This window comes from Myotis davidii, unplaced genomic scaffold, assembly GCF_000327345.1.
Source record: "Myotis davidii unplaced genomic scaffold, ASM32734v1 scaffold744, whole genome shotgun sequence".
Classification (NCBI taxonomy): Eukaryota; Metazoa; Chordata; class Mammalia; order Chiroptera; family Vespertilionidae; genus Myotis; species Myotis davidii.
In genome coordinates this window covers 1030789-1032732 of record NW_006294760.1, presented here as the reverse complement: position 1 = coordinate 1032732, position 1944 = coordinate 1030789, and positions in this window count along the sequence as shown.

Here is a 1944-nt window from a genome sequence, read left to right as displayed (position 1 = left end):
AGGACCGCATGGTGGTGGTGCACAGGCGATAAGGGAAGGAGGAAGCAGAGCCTGATCAACCCTGATCACCGACTACACCTAGGGACCCTACCCGTCATGAATTTCATGCACCAGGCCTCTAGTTTTTATTATAAATGCAACTTAATGGAAACACTGGGGCGATCCACCCATGGTATTTCCACCTGATCATTATGTGTATTTCTAGCCAACATATTTTGATGGGTGTGTTATCATGTATCTGTATTTAGTAAAATTTTTAAATTTATAATCTTTTCTTTTTGATCCTTACCTGAGGATACTTTTCCCAGTGATTTCCAGTGAGAGTGGAAGGGAAGAGGCGTCGGGGAACTGCAACCGAGGTACGTGCCCCTGACCAGGAATCGAACCTGAGACTCTTTGGTTCGTAGGTGGGCCCTCCGACCACTAAGTCAAACCAGCCAGGGCTAAATTTATCATCTTTTTAAAAATATTTTTAAAATCATATCAGAGAGAGGTGGAAACATCAATGAGAGAGAAACATGGATGGGCTGCCTCCTGCACGCCCCCTACCAGGGATCAAGCCTGCAACAGGGGTGGTGCCCTGGTGGGGAATGGAATGGCACTCTTTTGGTGCACATGATGGTGCTCAATCAACTGAGCAACACTGGCCAGGGCTGGATTGTTTGTTCTCAAGAAGAAAATTTAAAATCAGGAATGATCTACCATAATAAAACACGTGGTCTTGGCCGCATTTTTTTTTTTTTTTTTTAGGTTTTGAAGGTGTGTTTTTTTTTAAAAAAAAAGGCAAAAACAAAAAAAACAAACCACATACACAAAACAGAAAAAAATAAACATAAAACCCCAACAGTAAATAAACACTTTTACACCGGCGCATGACACCTTTACACCACAGAACACCCTGCATCCACCACATCAGTTTCAATTGTGCAGAGATACAGAACAAATCTCTGAACAGAGGCAGTGGGAGACTGCCTAGGAACATCTCTTCCACCTTTTCCAAAGGCAGGCTAGCCTCATACCCTGAGCCAGTCCGAGTTTTGACTTCCCTCCCGGGAAGGCCCAGAACAGTGTTTCCTGCCTCTTTTGAGTCCACAAGAGCACAGTCACCGCAGTCCCTCTGGGGCCCGCGAGTTCAGGCACCAGCGTGCCGGGGGCACACCTTCCTTGGGTCTCGGAGGCCAAAGCAAGTGCCCCGAAGCCCACTCTTGTCAGCAGTGGCCTAAGAGCCAGCTCAACTGATGTTTTTCCCGGCCAATGTACCAAAAGTGGCAGAAGGCATGGGCAAACGGTCAGCCCGCACTCCGAGGGAGGAAAGTTTAACTTTTATTTTGAGGATCTGCTAGGCCAGGGGAATTCTGGATCCAAACCCTGAACTGAACTCGTGGGAAGGCTCTGACCTATATATCTCCTCCTGTGGCGGGCCCCTGAGGGTCCCCGCAGCTCTGCCCGCGTCAGTCAGAGTGGGGAAGTAAGACTTCAGTTTTAACCAGATACTAAACCAGGTTGCAAGCCCCCGCCCCTCCATTTTCCTTTTCACCAGGTTGGTGAAGATATGTAGACAGGTGTGTCTTTGTTTGTTCCATTCTACCATTGTGCTGAGAACTCGGTTCCCATCCAGAGTGCCCCTTTTTCCCTCAAAGACTGCACACCTATCTGCTTCTCCCAGATTACTGTGCTGTCATCCCCAAGGTCAAGGCAGGAAGCATGGGTCCGGAACTCCGGGAGACCCAGGATGGTGATTTAGGTTATTGTAGTCAGCAATCTTCTGCTCCACCTTCCTCACTACAGGCAATACCCAGGGCTGGTAGTCATCCATGCGATAAACTCCCACTCCCAGGTTGACCATGTGAGGGCCGCATCTTTCCAGAAGTCTCACATTTCTGACATATTTCAAAGCAACTCCATTGATATCAGGTTGCATCTCAAGGTAGAATAGAAGGCCTT